Source organism: Cydia fagiglandana, chromosome 2 (genome assembly GCF_963556715.1).
Source record: "Cydia fagiglandana chromosome 2, ilCydFagi1.1, whole genome shotgun sequence".
NCBI classification, from domain to species: domain Eukaryota; kingdom Metazoa; phylum Arthropoda; class Insecta; order Lepidoptera; family Tortricidae; genus Cydia; species Cydia fagiglandana.
Window position 1 is genome coordinate 3,601,462 of NC_085933.1, and position 7,331 is coordinate 3,608,792.

The 7,331-nt window shown below is 36.4% G+C and overlaps 1 long non-coding RNA gene across 1 annotated transcript; it reads right to left on the reverse strand.

The window, feature by feature from the left end:
• Nucleotides 1–1,121: 1,121 nt before the first annotated feature.
• LOC134674300 (uncharacterized) lies at nucleotides 1,122–6,987 on the reverse strand. Its single transcript, XR_010099592.1, has 2 exons — nucleotides 6,355–6,987; nucleotides 1,122–5,325 (listed from the first exon to the last, which is right to left on the reverse strand). It is a non-coding gene; the product is annotated as an uncharacterized LOC134674300 (long non-coding RNA).
• Between the last annotated feature and the right edge of the window lie 344 nt (nucleotides 6,988–7,331).

A 7,331-nucleotide genomic window follows, 5' to 3' on the forward strand; every position in this document is an offset into this window, starting at 1 on the left:
AACTATATAGTAGTATGCTTGTTTGCCGCCGGCGGCGACGTACCTACTACCTAGCATAAAAAAAAACTCCGACCTGCGTTGCGCTTTAAAACAATAATGAGGGTAGGTAATTACGTATCACCGGGATTCGAACCCAGGACCATCGACTTCACAGGCAGGGTCACTACCCACTAGGCTAAACCGGTCGTCACCTTGCACCTGAATGCAGATATTCGAGTTTGTTTTTGACCTTAATTGGGAGATTTTGGACCTACCTAAATATAGTTGGGTTTTACTATATCGATCTGGCAATCTTGTGAATCGCCATCTTAGCGTTTTCCTGGCTGCATCAGGAGCCCAGCAACCGCTTTGGTATTAATCAAATCATATTCCAAGAATAGCACAAGAACTAAAACGACTGGATGATCTCTCAGGATGTTTTTCTGTACCGAAATATGAATGAAATGACTCCTTATTTAATAGGCAAAAAGGTTGCCATATAAAAAAAAAATTCCATTCCGTAGTAATTTAAATTATTTTCCAGACACATCACAACTGCCTTTGCCATGGTAGATCTTGGTATAACTCTACCTGTGTGTACCTACGCCTCTTCTTTGAAGTATTGCACTTAAGTCAATCAAGTGTAGGTTAGTTAATAAATTTTCACCAGTTGCTTTTCCATTATATATTTTTATGAGGCCTTAGTGTCCTCTTGCTGGGCAAAGGCCCCCTTTTTTTCTTCAACGTATCGTAATTCCCTATGGGGATAGGTGTTTTTTGTTGAGAAAAAACGTGAGAAAACCTGACTAACCCTAATAAAATAAGTCTATATATACACTGGCAAGCCAACTTAATCAGTAGACAAAGGCGCAAAAATCAAATACCTTAATAAAATTTGTTAGAAAGGTCCATGTTCCTAATATATTTTTCAGTTATGCTGCTTTTTTTCTACTGGAAAAATCGGCTTTACTGAGTCTAGTTTCCATTATCTATATCTATGGGATGGAAGGTCAAACTGCAGTGTAATTATCGTAAAAACCATTGAATAGGTACGCCAATTTTAGGGATAAGGTGCCACTGTCAATAGCGGACCTATGGTTCTTTTATATGTTAGGTAAAGTTAACAAAAAAAACAAATATGATCACAGTTTAGTTTTATATTTGGTAAACATACATATAAACAATTTAGAAAGGCACGATATAATTTTTTATTTTCCTAAATTCTACCTACTAGAGGCACGTTATAAATTTGTTAACTATCTATGCAAAATTTTGAAAATTTTTAAAATAAACTACCTATTAAGTAACAAGTTGTAAACTGAATGTACTAAGTGTACACAATAATGCTTTTTCGTTATACAGATTGATTTCCGTGACGATTGCATTTCGAACCTTAAGGTGCTTAGCTAACATGTCAGTCGTTTACGCTCCGTAGCGTAGTGATCTCTCACTCTACCAAATTGTTGCGATGGAAACATATAGTCGCACCAAACAAAGTCTGCAGCGGATTTGATAGCCCACGCAGTGTAAGTGTTATGTAAACGTCATAATTTCATAGAAGTTTGACGTTAAAAATGACACTTGCACTGCGTGGGCTATCAAAATCGCTGCAGATTTTTACGGTCTGACTATAGTTGTTTAGTTCGCTACGGAGCGTATACTTGGCATGTTGGCTAGGTGCCCTGGCTACCTGAGGCGGAGAGACGGGCGACGTGCGGGAATGAACTAATATCATTGTACACATCAGTGGCGTAGCGTGAACTAAACTACCCGTGGGCGAAGCATCTACGAGGCCTTTTTCTTTCAATGTGCCCGAAAAGGGGCCTCGCGCGAGGCCCCTCTTGGGGCGTGAGGCCCTGGGCAACGGCCCACTTCGCCCACGCGTAGTTACTCCACTGGCACACATCTGGCGGATTACAACCAATAGGATAATTCCCGCAGGTCTCTCATCTCTGCCTCAGTGGAAAGGCACAGCCTTAGCTCTGTTCGAACTAAACCTATAAGCAACTTTGCAGGATATATACAGTATTGCATGTAATAAACTAAACTTAAATTAGTATTCATTTGCTCTTAATGTATATGTATAATGCATTTTTGAGGAACTCGAGTCTTAACAAATGCTGTCATGACTTTTAACATCACTTTATATCTGTCAAATATTAATAATGCATCTTACAAAAATGCGCAGAAATTTTCATTTGTCGTATTGTTCTTCCAAAAGTGTTAGAAATTAAAAAATCAAATGTGGGCCGATTTTATGTCAGATTTAGTTTTTGGATCAAAATTATTTTCGTTGTCTTGTATTTTATCATATAAATAACAAAGGACGATTGCTACTCGTTATTGCACCTATATATGTATGTCTTTTTAGACTGGCACATAAATCGAACATCTCTATTTTTGCATTTCCAATTTGTTTAGGTACCTACTGAATTGAAAGGTAAGGTAGGTAAGGTATTACCTACTGGACAAAATTAAATTGTTCTCGATACAAAAGCACTCCTTTGCTTATAAACGTATGTTTTATAAAGTAGAAAACTACGAGTTTAATGACTTATATAAACAATACTGCTTTATTACTAATGTAGCATCTATATGAGACCTCGTGCGACTATACAGGATGGTCAAAAAATAAGTTCAGTCCCGTTGCCAGGGAGGTTTTGGGACTATAATGAACAACTTTCACTATGGGACCAACTCCGAAATCGCAAAAAAAAATACCCTCACATAGAAAATGGACTAGCCAAACTGTATGAAACACACTGAGAGAAAAATCATCACCAGGAATTAAAAACAGTTCTGTACTGGGGGAAAAAATGAAGTTTTAGTAATAATTATGGACGATTCACTATTTCTGTAAAGTTTATTTATTTCTACAAACAGCTCAGTAATCCCAAATATAATTTCAACAAAAAGATAATAGAAATTGCAAATGTCAATTTGTTCCTATTCGTTGACTCTCCTTGTCCCCGGATTAAGTTTATTTTTGTAATTCTAAGTGTGTTTTTGTTGTACTTTTCTCTCAGTGCAGCCAAATTTTTTTTCGCGATTTCTTGGTAGATCCCATAGTAAGTTGCTCAGTATAATCCCAAAACCTCCCTGGCAACGGGAATGCACTTATTTTTTGGCCACACTGTATATGGAATCGTTATATTTTAGACTAATACTTTATGACTGCAAAGTTTTGTATATAAACGTCGTTTTAAAATGAGAGCTTTAATTCGATTGTATGGGGCTTTTTGGTAGCGGGTTCGTGTGACTCTAAACTTAACTCATTTCAAATTTCTCACCTAACTAGTTGCTCACCTTGTATAGGTCCTTGAATTGTGCGAGGTACGATATACTGGACTAGTTATAAAGAACGGGCGCCATTGTTGCAGTAAGCTAATTAACACCAGCCTTCATAACCTCCTAAGGACCACTTGCACTACGGGCTTGTGCACAAATCACGCGAGGTCAGATGGGGGGAGGGGGGTGACGAAAAAATCACGATAGATCACGTTGGGGGAGGGGGGGTATCTATTTATCTTAAAATTGGGTCGAATGAAAAAATTTCAAAAAAATACGTGAGGTTGTGTGGGGGGAGGGGGGTTGTCAAAAACCTCACCAAATATCACTAAGGGGGAGGGGGGGTAAAAAAGTAGCCGAAAACACCTCGCGTGATTTGTGCACAACCCCTACATACCAATAACCGGTTAAACAGTTAACCCAGTGTCAAATTGTACTGGTAACCATATGGTAACTCCATTAATTTAACCGGTTAACTCCGGGTTAGTGAAAGATGCAAGTGGCCCTAAGGCTCACGGTTTGCGTTTGCGAGTGAGTTGCATTTGTTTTCTTTCGTTCGATTTTGATTATTTTTCTTGTATGGCTGGGCCTTATTACCTTACCCCCCATAAGGCGGTCTTCACATTAGATGCATAATGCATATTCGCACGCCCCTCCGCTGTACGTGCGAGACATCGCTTGCATAGCGCTGTCTCGCTCACACACCAGAGCAGCGCGAGGGCCGCTGGTCATAACCGCGTGTTTCTTACTTGTTTGAATAATTTTGTAAGCTAAATTGTAAATAGAAGATACAGGCTATTTTTTATAAACACATTTACAATGAGGAGCAATTAATTAAGCAATACAAACGTAAGTGACCCCATATTATTGCTCTTGAGCGTAGGTAGTTTTACGCTGAATCAAAGTCATAATTTTCATAAAATAATATATGCTTGTCATGAAGGTAATATCAACATCGTTTTCTAAGCCAAGAGGTACCACAATATCAGTTTACCTACAGTTAAAAAATCGTTATTAATAGGAGCAGAACAAATGATAGGTACCTTTTGTTTAAAAACGCCAAAAATGTGACCCAGTTAACCATTACTTAAAAAAATTACATTTGTGAGAGATATTAGTCTCACTGGGCATTAAACCAGACATTTTTATATTTTTTATGGCAAATAAAATAAAATATGTACATACAAAATCAATTTAGATAATCTGTATGTATCAATAACAAATATCTCATTCTTTGAATAATTTGTGGACACGACATGCTAAAAGCCTAATTAATCTAAAAATGTTAAACAATTCATAATAACAATAAAAATATAAAGGCAAATAGAATCTCAACATAATTATATTTACTTAAATATAAACTTTGTTCTCATATTTACAGGGCAGTGAAACAAATAGACAAAATATTTTCATCACATGATAAAATTAGGTTTTAGGCCTCTGCAAATGTCACCAATAATCGCATGCGATTTGCAATACATTGCGGTATCATCGCTGAACACATTCACAGAATAAAGAATAGTACTAGGTACTTACAGAAGGTTCACTCTCTAACAAAACGCGTCTATTACAACAGATATGACCGCTAGGTGGCGCAAGTGCGAGCAGGCGTCCGTTCCGTAGCAGTGCGGGGCAACTATGGCTAGACACCAAAATTGGTGTGGGCAGCTTGTACTTGTAGCGACCCGACGAAATCGCGGAGTGAGCCACGCCTGCTCCTATTTAGCCAGCAATTATTTAAAATCGCATGCCATTCATTGCAACATCTGTAGAAGCCTTATGGCGTCCTTCGGTCGTTGTTCTTGCAGGGCAGCGGTGGCAAGTTATATGACTTGCCATCGGGAGTCATCCAGCAGGTCGGAGGGTCATGGTTATGCCGGCCTATGCTCTCCGTCACCTTCCCCGCATCATTTATCCGGAGTTTCGCCGGACAACATCTGCTGAAGAAGTACCAGCAATACCACAGCTGGCTCCCGTATGCCTTCTTATACATAAACCTGAATGTGTGGTTTTGGTATATGAATAGCTTTGAATTGCCTCTCGTATTTATGAATATGCCTGGAACAAATTAGGATTTATTAAGAATCTTGTGCAAATGACTAATTTCGTATATTATTCATCTAATAGGGAAGGAAGGAAAATAATTCAAAATAATGTTTTGTAGGATTTTATTTCATATTAGTCTGCGGATGAGTTCAGAGATGATTTCTGTAAAACAAGCAAAGGTCAAAGTACAGACATGATATGAGGGCCAAACTAAAGTCAATTTTTATTGAATATAGACCCCAAACTTTATTTTTTAAATTAAAGGTATACATTAATATTTCGGCCTAACACATTGTACAGATACCACAATTCAGTTACAGATTGAAATAAAACATGCAAACATTTTTCCAAACTCTTCCACAAAAAACTTAATTAAAAATATGTTCAAAACCAATATGTATAGTTTAGTTCACTAATGTTTTTGAATTTGATTGTAATATAGTCAAATGATTTAATCAGTAATCACATACTACTTTTGAACAAAAGCAGAATATTTTTGGTTGATGTTTTACTAAATTACCATTATAATAAATGTAACTTGTTGTAGTTAGACTTATGTTTCCACTGGTTTTACAAGACCATGTTTATTTTTTATACTGAAGTTCCATACAAAGATAGCATACTGGAAGCATGTGGTAATTATAGTTTATGTGCTAAATGCTCTAAATTATCTCTTTTTATGAAGTAAGTCTAATATTACTCAAGAACTTTAAATTACGCATTAGTTTCACTATATGTACATGTTCAAATAACAATGAAATGAACTACTTTCATGAGCTTAGCAATAAATCCAATATAAACTAAAAAGCACAAATCAGTGGTATATGTATCAGATTATTGTTTGTAATGATAGCAGATAAGAAAAGTAAGGTTATGTGGTACACAGCTGTAAATTATATTGATAATGCTTCAATTGCCAAACAATATCTGTGATTTTAACGATAACAGTCATTTCGGAACGTAGTAAAAATTAATAAAATGATTGCAGGTTGCAAAACCATGCAACACAACATTTACATGTACACTTCAAACTTTACATACATTTGTTTACCCATAAACTATCGTGAAATCATGCACTGTACTTAATAGACTTGATCGACACTTAAATCGGGTTTCGTTACATACCCGTCACACAATTCTTACTCTTTATTGTTCTTAATATCACCTCCATAAAGCACTGTAATCCCTTTTGGACACCACCACATTATTAGAAATTGTAAAATAGCAAAAAAATCCTCATAAGCACGTGGCATTATAATAAATATTTACGATCTCAGTTATAAAAAAATATGCAACCAAATTATTATCTCTCGTGAATTCTTTCTTTCTTACAAAACACTAGTCAACAAGAACACTGCTTTTGCTTTGACGTTTGACAATTGAGACTGACAGCTCCGTACTGATTGACGGAACTCGAGAACGCAACTCGACTAGTTTCAAATAAAAATTCGATTTTGAAACTCGATTATGGTACGGACTTTGTACCAATATTTTTATCACTCGTTATCATTAGCGTAATATGGTATTAACATCGTAGATTGTAATGTTATCTCTGTGAAACGTAATAATCGGGATTCCGTAGAAGCAACACTACACATATTATGATGATACATTGTTTATTATAGTTTAGATAATGCTATGTATTTCCGTTTTACGCGACTACGACATATATTTTAATATCAATATTTGTGGTTAAAAATCACTACTATAATATTTAATTTTTCCTACACGATTTAATTGACAGATTTCAGTACCTATTAGTGGCTGACCATGGACACGAAATCGTCTGAACCGTACCCTTCCATGGGTCATTTTATAAAATGCCTCTAGCCTCAGTTTATGAGTTTACGTTTTTTTCTAACGACCAACCAGATTTATTAGAAAGAGACACAGACAGGGATTACAGGTTACAACTTTTCTACAAAACGCGACCCTGCAGCATTTCCTATTCAAATCCCGACTGATGAGCCTATCATCGCGATACGTGAGGTTTTATACGTGTCTCAAATATACTTTTT